Below are 14,100 nucleotides of genomic sequence, written 5' to 3'. Positions count from 1 at the left end.
ATGGAGGGACAGAAAGCTCTCAGATTTCAGCAAAAAGATCTTCATTTGTGTTTCAAAGATGAACGAAAGTCTTACAGGTTTGGAATGACATGTGGACATGATTAAATCATGACAGATTTTTCATTTTTGGGTGAACTATCCCTTAAATTACCAACTGATTGTTCATAAGTCAACATGTAGTTAAAGATACACAACACTTTTGTTATAAAAAGTACTGGCTATTGTTTAGTATAGTTTGGCACAATTGAACACAAACTTTGCTTCTGAACAGCCGTCTATAGTGAGAGATTATGTTATTTGACAACTTAGTCATTTGGTTCCTAAACATTTCATTTTGGGGGCCAGTGGTTCTCTCGTCATGTTATTATATGGAGCCAATGGTTGATTGAATGCACTGTAACTCGTCCAGCCCCAGTGGTTGTGAAATTGAGACGTCCCCCTTAAGACGGATGGCGATACCTCAACCGCGTATCGCCCCGATACAATATTCCTGCCTGTCAAGCTATAAAATCATACGACTAAACTAAGATAAATGGGTTCCATGGACACAACGACAGCTTAATATTTGGCAAAGCTGAAAATGACATGACAGGAAGGGCCATTTGTCATTGCCTTTGGCTTCACGGCATGTGTGGACATAGATAAAGATGCATATTACTTTGACTGCCACATTAGACTGTCTTTTTCGGAAAGGAGCGAGCTGTGAATGATGCATTAGTAATGCTGTTAGTGCTGGTGTCATATAATTTTCCTTCATTTGCTCGTACGCTTTTCATTACTTGAGTAAACACTTTAAAATGCACATAAATCTGGGGGAGGGAGTGATCATATATTTTTAGAAAGCCTACCAGCAGTAAATGCCTGCCTCCCATATAGATGAAGCAATAAAAACGACCTTTTGTTTTCTCTGTCCGCGTCATTATGACCGACGCCAGAGATGTCTTCTTTCACTACAAGAAGCTCTTTCTTTAGTTATGCAGATGCACCAACAAAAAAAAAACATTTTCTGGCGTCAAGCTAAAACAATGGCTCTAGTGTTCCTCTTATTTAAGAAAGACATAACAAAACAGAACTGGCAACTATCAGCTAAACATCTTTAATAGTTGTGCTAGTGTTCGTTCAGCTGGCTCACAATTACGTGAAAAGAAACTGAGCCTGGTGAGAAAGAACAAACTGTGATTTTTATCAAGACTACATGGTCATTTTGTCGCTCCTTAGATGCATTGAGTTTCTACCCTCCTGCTGTGAGGATTGCTAGCAAGCACTAGCTGTTATCAAAACCTTTAGCGATCCATAAATACAGCATTTACTTTAGTTCGACATGGAGGTCAATATGTTGCCCTTTTATGAGTAAAACTGGATTAACTTGAAATGTTGGGCAACATTTCTTTCCTTTATTTACTGCAAACAGCAGACTAGCTACTGTAAACATTACAGCGAGTCTGAGGCACATGAACGTAGTGGTTTTGCTAAGCTATCTATCTCTCTTATAGCGGAGACTTTATTTGACCTGTTAATGTTTGATTGCTTTATGCTCACTGGTTGCCATTTCATATTTCAGGTCATTGACTTTTGATTAAAGTTTTCTGAAATTAGAGATGCATGATTACTGTATATTGTATTATTATGCAAGTTCTATAATATTGTATAAAATAGGATATATTTGTGATTACTGTGTATATATATATTTTTATATACATGTATATAATAGGGACCTTTTACATACAGTATATTGGGACCTTTTCTAACTGCAGACTTGGTATTATTGAGAGGAAATAAATTTGGGGTTTTTCTTTCCTGAGACCAAAACTAAACAATGAGTTTGTCGATGCTAGACAGGGTCTTTTAAAGCACAGGTAATACAGCTATACAGCTAAATGGCTGGCTAATTATGAAATATAGATTTAAGATGACGGTATGTCCTGAGCTGGTTTTCTAGAGGCTGCACAGAAGTTATGACCCATAAATAGCCTCAACGAGATATGATTAATAGAAATGAAAGTGTGTTGACGGGCTAACTACCTCAGATCTGCTGGGTGACTAGCTCTGTTAGCACTGTGGGTGGCACATCTTCACCCTTATATTCACAGAGAAAAGACTGAACTGAGAACAGTTTGTGCCAAAATGAAAGATTTGAACAGAGGGAAGTTAAATGAACACAAACAGGCACATGTAACACATGGGGGAATTTACCATGACTAACATGACTAGTGTTTGTCTATTATTACAGGACTAATGAATCACCATGACACGAGTCATCACACATTCCAGTGGGCAGTTTAAATAACTTCAAATCAAATATATGACATGTGATATGACTCGCTTGCTTGTAGTCCTCAGTAAGTAAGTCGCTTTGGATAAAAGTGTCTGCTAAATGACTAAATGAAAGTGGAAAACCTTGACAGACCTACAAGGGCTGACATTACATGCATCTGACGCCAAATCTTCACTAACTGTTTATCTAAATGTGTTGCTTTGCTAAGCTAGGCTAATAGATTAGCCAAGTGGTTTTTATATGGTGTTGCTATGCGGTTGCTAGTCTGTTCTGAGTGTTTTTTTGTTGCTATGTGGGTGACGGTCCGTTCTGAGTGGTTTGTGCATTGCTGTGTGGTTGCTCGGGTATTCGGAGTGATTTTTAGTGTGTTACTTGATTTGCAGTTGCTGGGGTATTCTGCATCATTTGCAATTTGTTTCTGAGGTATTAGAGTGTTGTTGTTGTTGTTGTTGTTGTTTTGTTGTTGTTGTTGTTTGCACTTTAAGCAGTTGCTCGGGTGTTGAAAGATGGTTTTTGGAGCATTGCTAGACCTTTGCATGGGTTTTCTGAGTGGTTTTTAATGTTTGACTTGGCAAATACCATTAATAAGCCTATCCCTCAGATCATTCCTGTTATTTAAAGAACTACTGCAACAGAGAATACATTTGTTTTGCAGCAAAAGCAGCTCTGACATGCATGCTAAGCTGATGTACTGTATAGCCAGTTCTAAAATAAACAGTAGGTTACCCTTGCCTGTAATTACAATACACTGAATGGACAACCTTTGTCACCTGGTGCCATATGCTGTAAGCGTTTATAAGGGTTATTAATTATAAGGGTTTGATCATTTGTCTAGCAGCACACCATTAGTCTCCTGTAATCACTCACAGGTTTACAGTGATGTCATCAGAGCTCTGAAGCAACGCTTGATCAATAAGCACTCCTCCTATAAGTTATTTCTAGTAAATCAATCGGTGCCCTATAGAGACTTTAAACACCATAATTAGTCTGTGCAGATCAATAGTGTATCTCTCTTTTTCTCTCACTCTTCCTCTCCGTGACCGTTCTGAGTGTGACTTAAGGGGGGAGAGGTTTGAATCTTTCAAAATAAGTCAAAACAGAAGGATAGAGGCGGGAGTTAATGCATACAATGCATATATTACAGTAAATGTTTAATTTGGCATATTACTCAAGTTTTGACACGGTTTTCAATCTACAGCTGTTAGGATCAGTACCAGTTTTTATCGTTTATATTTCAAAGTATAGAATCTAAATTATCACAGATTGTTTTCAAGCTGTGCTTGGTGTATCAAAATACAGTTTAAGTTGTGTGAAACTAACTTAAATTCTCATATTATTCTTCAACAGAGCAGGATGTGTTAATTAGTGAGTCTTAATTACTCATTATTCCAGTTGCACATGAATTTAAGTACTTTAATGATTAAGTGTAGTACAAACTCGAGCTGGGTGTTTTGAGGATGTGTGTACGGGCTTGTAGAAATTCTGCTTTACGTTTACATGTGAGAGCGACAAAGAAACGTGTTAATGTAAATATAGTTCATGTAAATATAGAACAGGATGTATCCCATACAGAGTTTATTTGCTTGCTTATGGTTGTTGAGCAACATCAAAACTTGCCAATTTTATAGAAATGTATTAATGTACACTCACAAGTGTGTAGCCCTATTGCATTACAATTATGTAATAATATTTGTTTCTAACTTGAATGTTATACAAATTAACTTTTTATTTGCATCCCTCCAGTTCCAAATTTTCATTTTATTTGGAACCTGAGGGAACTTCAATATAATGTTATTTCATAAGGACATGGTTAAAACATTTATATTGTAATATATACCGTAAATAATGTGCTTTAAGATTTTGTTCATACAACACATTCCTATTGCAAACTCTCCATGCGCTGCATAAGTTCATCGACATCTGCACTTTATCACCGGCGAAATCCGGCATCTTGTTTTGAGTGATAAATCTGTCGGTGGTGTGAACGTTACTCAGAAACGCTGGCTAGCGGTGTGAGCAGAGGTTATTAGTTCACAGGGCCGTGAGCACTGATGCCAGTGAGGCGAGAGATTGTGAGAGGGCAGATGGTGAAGAGGTTGAGCGGAGATCTCCGCGCCGCCCCAGGCCTGTACCCTGGTGTCCATGTTGGGTCGACCTTGTTCTCATCGTCTTGTTTTCACCATCAAAGCACAGCAGCTCTTTTGATTAATTAATGAGAATCATCCACAATACTGGGCGGAGTTTGTGCATATTCAGTCTCCTGATGTGTTATTTCCGTCTCTAGGCAGGGCATTTTGTGTCATTTCCATTTCAAAGGTGGAGAAGAAAGGCAAAAAGCTCTTCTTTATAATCACAGGGGTCTGAAATTGTATCCCAGCTTGGGTACAAACCACAGGGAAATTCTTGAAGGAGCTTTTGTTGTTTCCTGATACTTACACAGAGCCATTAACATCACCGGATCCAAGCACATGATATACGATACGTTTTGCTTAGGACATTTGTGTGCGTCACTGCAGCCTTCGCAGCCGGCACCATATGAGAGGCCCGGTTTATCTCAAATGAGCAATAAAACCTCTCATTTGATGCTCTCCTCTTAGGCCCATTTGCGCAATTATCTTCAATCGCCTTCTCGAAGTAAGTCTTCACAGTCGAGGAAGGAAATTAACCGAGTTAGAAGACCAACAAACCCCAATTGCTCCTCCTGAATACACAATTTAGCTTTGAGAGGAAATGCTGGCTGTCTAGACTGAGGTGATAATATCGGTCATATTATCATTCTATAAAGGAACTCATAAACTTATATAATGCCGTTCTCTTCACCGCATCACAGGTTTGACCTCATATTCTCTGTCCTTTTAAATGAAGGTATTCTTCCACACAGTTTGCGGAGCAAATTACGAGGAAACTGAGTCAGTATGACTAACTGATTAAAAATACCCATTTCTATTATTGTGTCCACTGTTTTTCCGCCCATAGGAAGGTAAACGCACACGTGAACTCTTTAATATCTCAATTGTTTATTCTAGACAGCTTTTTTTCCAGTACACTCATGTGTCTATAGTGTTTCAAAAGTCTTAAACTGTGCTCAGATTTGCCAAGATACCAACATATGCAATCAAATGTCAAAGATCTGAGTATGTAAGCATTTCTCATAAGTTCCATCAAGACCAGAAGAAGTTGCTACTTAATGCGATGTCTCACAAGCAACATTTGCTCAGTTCCAGAGTTATTTTAATATTAAGTAAATACAAGTCATTTGCTCTCAAGCAAATACAATGTGCCCTGGATGCTCTTTGTGGTCACATGAGCATTTTAGATCTAATCTGAAGAGTTTCAAAAGTGAGATTTGTTTGTGGATTCATGCTTTGACAGGAAACCAAATCATGGTGTGCTCTTTAGGCTTTTAAAGTTTTTAAAACAACTTTTTTACTCTCTTGTTCTGTGGAAAACCATCACACACTGTTGCTTTGAAGATCCAGAAACCAAAACACTTATCTGCAGACCTTCATCAAGAACTTTTCACTCTCATTATCAGCCCCAAAACGGCCTTGGTGAGCATAGAGAAGCTTTATATTGAAAAGTACAGCCTCAGCTAGTGGGCTGCTTGACTTCAAGATACATGACTAGTTTATTAATAGCTCCTTTCTGCACTAATGAGCAACCGCCGGCCACCTATTGTGGCTTCACACTGGTCCTGCTTCACACTAATGTTATTGACCGACTCTATTTGTGCGTTCGAGTGCTGTCAGATAGGCTACAATAAGCAGGCGTGTTATGTAAACATTGCAATGTCACATCTCGCCGTTCTCAGGACTCACTCTGCAAATCTATAGTCCCGGCCGTACATGCAGCTGTGAATCATGAGTGTGTGTAGGCTTTGAACACGCATGACCCCCGAAGCCGCATATGATGCGTCAGTGCGCGTCAGCATAACGCCTGCATGTGGGTTTATTAAGATGAGCAAAACCTGAAGGGAAAGAGCACGTTTACGGCGTTAATCGAGCGCTAGGTGTAGATCCCAAAGCGCTTTTAATCAGAAGGCTTCAGTCTAGATCTAAACAACAACAACAACAGCAGCAGTGCACATAAGTGCAGACACAGTCAGAATCATATCAAGCACGTCATAAAGTCATGACAGTTCATGTAACAGCACAGACAAGGTTGCATACTCACAGGAGTGGCTGGAGTCTGCAGGAGGCAAACAGTACACCGTCTCTACTCTACTCTTACTTCAGTGTGAAAGGGAGGAGAAAGAGGAGGAGGAGGGCGGCCTCCAGGTCTGAAGGCAGTCAGCGCACCGGCACACAGATAATCCAACACTGGAGGTGTCTTATTTAGTCTGCAGCACGCATGCATGGGTGCATGCAGTAGACACAGGCACAGGCGTTTATCTTGCGTCCCCTCGCTGCGATCCCTCCTACTTCTGCTCATGAGAGACCCTTCTGACAGGAGGAGATGCGGGAAACATAACAGAAAATAAATAAAAAAATAAAAACATACAGGAAGCAAATGTGTCTCACTGAAGGATTTTATAATCATGCTGGGTCTCCACCCCCACTTGGCTGTCTCTCCTCCCCTATTGTTATAGCAACGGCCAATCAGAGCGCTTCATCACACAAGCCCTCTCCGCCTGCCGAGAGACTGTGATTCTTTCACACCGGAGCTTGTTCAATATGGCTGTGGACCAATAGTGTGTGTGTGTGTGTGTGTTTTGTGGATGCTGTTAATTAGCTGATCTGTCTAGTGAAAGGTTAAACAACATTTCGCTGTACTAAGCTGTCAAACTATTCTGCTTTGTGGTTTACAATCTTATCATTAGCGTGCGCTTCGAAGAAAGATATCAAACACATCGGCATAGACTAATTAGGGAAGAGCTTTGAAAGCATGCAGGTTTTCACTATAAGTCAGTTGTTGATTTAGGTTTAATAGAGAAATACACCGTTAAAAGACCTGATTAGACATTACTAAGTGTTTTTAATGAGTGTTATTGTCTTGTTTTTCCTCCTTCAATTTCTAAAAATCGTTAAAGCGAGATAATTTACTTGAAGCAACACTGCATAATGACTTACTATTAGCACTTGTTTTCTTATATTGATACTTGAATATAAGTATATTTACTGCAGTGCCAGATTTATTTTATTTTTATATTATTTTTTAGACTTAAAACAAGTCTGACAAATAAAATACACGGTTAAAGATATATTATCTGAAAACAAGTATTAATATCTTACGCAGCTTTGCTTCTCAAATAAATGTATCTTGTTTCAAGAAATGTTTGATATTTTATTCAAAAACAGTCCAAAAACACCATTGCATGGCATCATTACAATTTTTCATTGCATGAATTTTTTTTTTGTGTGAAACACAAAATGAGACATTCTGTTGAATATCCAAGCTGCTCTTTTCCATACAATGAAAGTGGAAGTTATGGACTGTCAAGCTCCAAAAATTACAAAAAACACCATAATATGATCATAAAATAGTCGATTTAAGTCTTCTGAAGCCATGCGATGGGTTTGTGTGAGGAGCAGAAGGAAAATGAAGTCATTCTTCATTCACTTCAGAATATATTTCACTTCTTTCTAGCTCTCGAATCTCATTCACAGCATTTCAGGATGTTTCATGCTAGTGTTATTTTAGTTGTAGCCTTTAATCATATTTTAAATTTGCTTTTATTTGTATATTGTCAGGTTTCATTTTAATTTTGAGTAATTTCTTAGGTGCTTTTGCCATTTGTATTAGTTTTTTTAATATTCCTATTATTTGTATTTCAGCGTTAGTTTTAGTACTTAAACTAATTTCGGGTTAACACGCCTACTTTTCGTTTAAGTTTTTAAGTTGCATTTTTTTTTTCATCTAATATTTGTATTGTATCTAGAAATGCAACAAAAAAAGAAAGGAAAAAAAGTACTTTTCTGATGCTTTTTAAACTCAACGGACACATGCTTTAGTTGAACTGCAAAACATCTCTTTGTATTCCATGAAAGAAAATCACAGGTTTTGAACCACATGAGGCTGAGTAAATGATGTTTGTCTGAACTCTTTCTTCAGTTCTAGTTCTGTTCCTTTAAAAGCAGTTTTGCGTTTTAAAACTCCAAGGGATGTTAAAAAGCAGCTGCAACTACTGAACAAAACCCCTGTTAGATCTTGTGCGTCTCACAGCGGCAACACAGTAAAAGCTCCTATTCATCAGGCGAGCAGTTCAGACGTTCAAACAACTTTCAGCTCGTTTCAAACACGAGGTTTGTTGATGTTTGCGTATCCGTATGTGTGTATTTACCCGCCGTATACATAGCACACTACATATAGCTGGAGACTTCAGAGGCAGTGACCCAGACACCAGCAGAACAAGTACTCAGCAAAAATTAAGCATCCAAATGAGGTTTTCACACCTGAATTGGTCAAAGTAATCTCAGTGAAGTGAGGTTCAGAGAAGCATGGGTACAGCAGGAATGGAGGCTGAGGGGAAGATGGTTGTGCACCTTTCACACGTTTTCTTCATTAAAACTGAATCATGTCAGCAGCATTTATTTTTGATATTAGAATGAGTCATTAATTGATAGAGATGTTGACAGAAGACCTTAATTTACTAGCACAAAAAAATGAAAGGCTTTTCTATATTTCAGTACAGTACGTTCTGAACACAATTATTTTTAATGAAACAGTGGCTTTCTAAAAAGTTCTCAGTGAGGGATCATGCAGACGGTCATTATCGCAAAATAAGCCCTCAACACTGATGGGAAGTGAAGCGTAAATAAAGAAGACCTTAATTATAACATTTTGTTTAATTGCATTAAATCTCTTCTCTACTGTCTGTTTTAATGCACTTCCAGTTCTGCGGTAGAAATACACTATTGTCTTGTGAAGTTTGGTCTGGTAGCACTTCTGATATTGTTTTCTCTCTCGGATTAATCAGTTCTGCTTGTATTATCCTCATTTGCAAGTCACTTTGGATGAAAGCTTCTACATGAAAAAATATCAATGTAAACGAAGAATTGGCCATATATTACCCAGCAGCAGTTCAACGGAAGTTCAATTGATAACTTTTCTAGATACTGTACATTTAAGGTTACATTAAAATATAATATAAGCAACTCATATAAGTACTATATTTTATATTAGTAAACTCATTTACAGAAGCATTAAAGGCCTTTTTTGTATAGACTTTTTGTATAGACTATAGACTTTTATTATTTATACATTTATATAAAATTTATATAAATGTATATACTAGCTGCGTGTGTAGCAACAAAACTGTTTTATTCCAATTTTTTTTAAATGTAATTAAACCCACTGGTACTGTCGCAGTACTTTCTGTAAGTGCGTCCATACTCTTTAGTTATTTAAGATATTTATATTTATATCTGAAAAAAAAAAATATATATATATATACATTCTGAAAAAAAAGTTCTGCTATGTTTTTTATTATTATCGTTATCATTTTGAATGGATGAGAATGATGTGATATTTGAAACTGTGATTGTTTACACACACTGACAGCGTTTATCAGCTTTGATGACAATAATAGCTTGAGGTGAAGTTAGTGAAGCGTAAGATATCTGCCGTCAAACGCCCCTGTGCTGTCAGGACTGAGAGGATGATGGTATCTCATGCTCCTCTGATGGAAACTCCCGACACACATCAAACAACATGATCAAAGCTTGCGTTCGCCTCATAACTTTGTTGTTCCGGTGAGCGTAACGAATAAGTTTTATATGCTTTGCATGAGTTTTCTTAATTTCAAATGTAAGATTTGTTTGTGGTTGTAAAAGCAGCAGTGAGGACCTGATGGTGAGAGGTCTCTGTAAAAAGTTTCAAACTGAAAGGCTCTTTTGACATTAAAAATGAACCAGTGACCATTAGTTGGTCATGAAGGTTGTATTCAGCTGATTCTAATGATGCTTATTAGATTAATTGCTCTGAAATACCAACATAAATCAGTCCTTTGATTTAGGAGTAAGGAAGAAACCATAACTGCATTATAGTGTGATACAGCATATTTAAAACCATGACAACCTAATTTATCTGCCCTTGAATCTGGTACATTTATACGTTTTGCTGAATGTACACAATATGGGAATACATTTCCATTTTCTTCTAAACATCTTGATCAGAATGGCATGTAGACTTGCTAAATGCAATATTTCTGCATTTTGGTATTTTTTTCTTTCTTGGGTATATTTCTGGAATAAAATGTTTACTTACCGGTAAGTAACTTTTGGAAAAACTACTTTTTCAATATTGAAATTAACTGTGCTGAATTTGTTTTTTAATTATTTAAATTACCTTTATTTCAATATATAATTATTTTAATCTTTGTTTACACTACTGATAAAAAGTTTGGAATTAAGATGTTTTTTTACATGTTTTAAAAAAAAAGAAGTATCATCCCATGATGCATTTATTTGATAAAAAATACAGTAAAAACTATAATATTGTGCAATATTATTACAATTTAAGCCTTAAACGCATTCCTTGGGTCTGTAGCGACCTGGAAAGTAATTTACTACCCTCCCTCTCATTCATTTTTTAAAGTCAGACATTATATTTCTCAATCTTTTCATTATAAACAATATTACAAGAAAACTTGTATAAAATAATGTTTTCTAAAAAAATGTATAGGGTCGCTTGCGACCCGAGGTATGTAATAGTGTGTAATAGTATGTAAAAAGGCACAATTATAGGCATAAAACAAAAGAATATACAAATATCATAAGCAAAACTTCCAGTGGATTATCTATTTATACTGCATTTATTCTGCCATTGACTGTATGCAATTAAATATTAGTGTCACTGTCACCTGATGGTGGATCTGGTGAAGAAGCTGTCAGCGAATCAAAATATAGATTTTTTTTTAAGATGATAACTAAAAATGATCTTATCACTGATTGCAGATAAATTGTATATTCTCAAAGTTTTTTTAACAGAGCTGATACTGTATGTAAATATATGTAAATCTACTTTGCAGCACTAGATAATTCATGCTAAACATTAAATCTGACATGATTATTTTTAGGTGTGTTATAATGTCCCGACGAGTCACTCAGCCGACCAACCTAGAAAACTCTGCTGACATTTACATTACATGGTTCAAGTGACCCAAATTTTTTTTTATCTCCCATGTGGCACAGATATGACCCACAAACATGTAAGCAGCAAAAAGCACGTGGATTTTGATATTCTCAGTTCAGATTCAGGCCTCATTCCATATGAAAGAAAAATCTGATATGAATCGGATACATGCATTTGCGTCCGGCTTGTAAGCGGACAGATCGGAAATTCCCGTCAATGCGAGTCGCATTGAAAAAGCGACGGTGGAGAATGACGTTTATCAGTGCCCAAGCTTCAACAAGGGCTCTCCTCTTCTTTTCTCCGCCTTAAGAAATCTACGTTTTTGAAAAAGCTGTCATTGAATAAAAAGTTATTTTGAAGATGTTAAAAATGAGAATATGGTTGAGATCGCAAATATGACAATATGAGCCAGATGCTGAATGTACTGGGGAAATGAGCTCTGACGATGACAGTTATGATGGTAAAAAGCATCTGCTCAAATTGTACCCTTCAAATTTCCAAGGTAAAATATGCTTTATTTTAATTTTTATTCTTTTGCAATTGTTGGTAAAATATCAAGAAAGCTTTATTGCAGCAGTTAGAGAGCCATCCGTGTTAGATATAGATCCGGGTCGCTGAAGACCCGAATGTGTAATAGTGATTGGTGGAACATTCATGCATTTAAGGGTTAAAAGAGTTGTACAGTACATCATTGAAAAAGTGACGGTGGTGAATGACGTCAACTCAGGCCTTGTCCACACTAATACGCATCTTTTTCTCTCTGTTTTGGCCTTCCGTCCACTCTGAGACAGTTTTTATGAATGAAAAAGCTCTCCAAAGTGGATAGATTTTAAAACGGCGTTTTCACATTGTATTGCGGACTGTCAAAACGGAGGTATTTTATTAAAATGATGCCATGTGACGCATATTGTAGCAATAGATATTCATGTTTATACCGGTATTGTGCCTGTTGTGCTATTCACTTTCACACAGTTGCTAAAATATGTTATTTTTGACACTCTTCATATCACAGTCCTGCTAAGGTGACAGAAAATGTGCTCGCATTTGCTGTCCTGCGGCAAAACATGAGAGCAGTTGCATTTAGACCAAACATATGGTGACTGAGTGCGACTTGACACATCAGTGAATGCGGAGATATTTTGCTAAATAAATGATCCTCTCAGAAGAATTGCGCGATAACGTCTGTATCATCTCAGTATGCCCAGTAAGGTTAATTTAGCGTTTTCCAAAAGTTTCTCATCTACACTGAAACTTTGGAAAACGCCTGAAAGCGCTAGTGTGGACAGAGTGTGCTTTTAAACGAAAACGCCATTTTCAAATGTATCCGTATTCATGTAGACGTAGCCTCGGGTGGATCACATGACTCTTTTCAATGCCCAGGCTGCAACAAAGGCTCTCCTCTTTCTTTTTTTCCTCCGCCTTAAAGAGATCAATGTTTTTCTGACCTTCTAAAGATGGTGCGGAAAGCAAAAGCTTGTATTGTCATTTCAAATCGCACAGTTTGGCCTAAGCTTTTCTGGGTCAGTGCCATAGCTTTTACAGAGTCTACATAAGGTTGTTCTGCCAAGCGTATAGTGTAAATGCAGATATCGGATATGGGTCACTTTTAAAAGATGATGTTTGCTGGTCATCAGACAAAATCAGATATAGTCAACAAATCGCAAGACCTGCAGTGTAAATGCGGCCAAAGAGACCGAATCGTCTGAGTGACCTTGTCGGGAACGAAAGAGAAAGAGATTGAACAGCAGAGGGACAGAGTTTTCTCCCCACAGGCAACATGCTGAGATCTGATTAGATCCGCGATGCCCTTCACAGTAAACTCCGATCCGAGCTGGGACAAGCGAACGCTCCGGAAAATGAAAATCTATTTCAGGGGGGAACGGGCACCAAACGGCCGGGGTTAATATTTAATGAACAAACAGGAGCGTGATGCGGTGGCAAAGCTGCAGGACCCGTCGTGTTTGCACAGGAACAATCTGCAGCTTTTTTTAAGGAGCTGCTTTGATTTATGCTGTGAGAAGAGACGCCCTGGGAGAGAGAGGACACATCTGATGGAGTTCTGTGCTGGGAAAGCATGGAGTCAGCACATTGACTGGATAACAAGACTCTTCATCAAGCTTTTCTCCTGTGAGAGAACTTGTTTCAGTGGCTTTCGATCGATTTAGCTGTATACTTGTTTGGGAGTGTTTCTTCTTTGTGATGGTGTGTGCATTGTGTAGAAGTGCCTGATGGGACGCCTGCTGCTCTTCTTCTGAATTTTAGTGCTCAATATGCTTATGCAAGACCTAGGTTTGTGCACACTAAAGGCTATGTTCAGACTGCAGACCCAAATCTGATTTTTTTTTTTTTTGCTCACGTGATCTGTTTTTCTCATGACCTTTCCAATTTTGATATGGGCCACATTCTGGAACTAAATCCGATCCTGGTCAGATGTTTTGCAATGTGTCTGCAGTCTGAACAGTAATATCAGAATTCATGCGACTTTCACGTCACTCTAGATCAACAGTCGTCACAATTCTGCGCTCATGGGAGTCACTTCAAAGATTTTCCATACCCAAAGCTAAGACAGTTGTGAAAGGTAGTCGGTGAAGGACAGGGATGTGTCAGAACTCATAAGTATTACAGTGACAGCTCTATATACAAGCAAATCACGAGGGCTCGTATCATAAATGTTTAAAAACTCTCCTCTCTTTTTTCATATGATTGTCTTTGTTTTTTAAATTGCCTGCGCATACATTTTCTGGCTTCGGCGG

At 37.8% G+C, this 14,100-nt stretch overlaps 1 protein-coding gene and 1 long non-coding RNA gene across 2 annotated transcripts in view; one reads left to right on the top strand and one right to left on the bottom strand.

Moving 5' to 3' along the window:
* cdk18 (cyclin dependent kinase 18) overlaps positions 1–6,920 on the bottom strand; it is a 49,910-nt gene extending 42,990 nt beyond the window's left edge. Inside the window, exon 1 of the mRNA XM_079597123.1 lies at positions 6,449–6,920. The gene's annotated coding sequence lies outside the window, so the exon portion shown is untranslated. The remainder of the gene's footprint in view (positions 1–6,448) is intronic.
* The window catches only part of LOC306990362, an 83,594-nt gene that overhangs the window by 43,895 nt on the left and 25,599 nt on the right, over positions 1–14,100 (top strand). The gene's annotated exons all lie outside the window — the stretch shown is intronic.

Source organism: Phoxinus phoxinus (assembly GCF_949152265.1).
Source record: "Phoxinus phoxinus genome assembly, chromosome: 22".
Taxonomy (NCBI): domain Eukaryota; kingdom Metazoa; phylum Chordata; class Actinopteri; order Cypriniformes; family Leuciscidae; genus Phoxinus; species Phoxinus phoxinus.
This window is presented reverse-complemented; position numbering and strand designations above follow the sequence as displayed.